Source organism: Oryzias melastigma, linkage group LG8, assembly GCF_002922805.2.
Source record: "Oryzias melastigma strain HK-1 linkage group LG8, ASM292280v2, whole genome shotgun sequence".
Classification (NCBI taxonomy): domain Eukaryota; kingdom Metazoa; phylum Chordata; class Actinopteri; order Beloniformes; family Adrianichthyidae; genus Oryzias; species Oryzias melastigma.
In genome coordinates this window covers 3,358,702-3,359,217 of record NC_050519.1, presented here as the reverse complement: position 1 = coordinate 3,359,217, position 516 = coordinate 3,358,702, and positions in this window count along the sequence as shown.

Genomic DNA, 516 nt, shown 5'->3' with positions numbered 1-516 from the left:
GGCAAAAGGATTCAAACACTTGGGGGCTGTGCTTGGGACTCATGAACAAGCCCACACCACACCACTAACCCTAACCTTGGACCCGTCTGTTTGGAGGGTGAAATTTAAAAAGTAATAATCCCGGACGGGACTTCAGCTGCCATTTCAAATTAAGGGAAGGGAGAAGGTAAGAATTTGGATTGGGCCTATTTCTCAGGACGGCAGAGGAGTGTGATTTCCAGGTAGTTGGAACACACCTTCTCGTCCCCTTCTTACAGAGCGGGACCACCACCTCAATCTGCCAGTCCAATAGTACAGGCCCCAACTGCCATGTGCTGCTGCAGAGACATATCAGCTAAGACAGTCCCACTGCAAACAGTCATCAGGTACTTGGGCGGGCTCCATACGGTCCCAGGGCCTTGGCACCAAGGAGCACTTCAGCTACGTTTGTAAGTTCAGCTCAGCCTCTTTGTCTTCCAGAGGATGTGTGTCAGAAGGATGTCTCAGCAGGACTATGTATATATATATATATATATA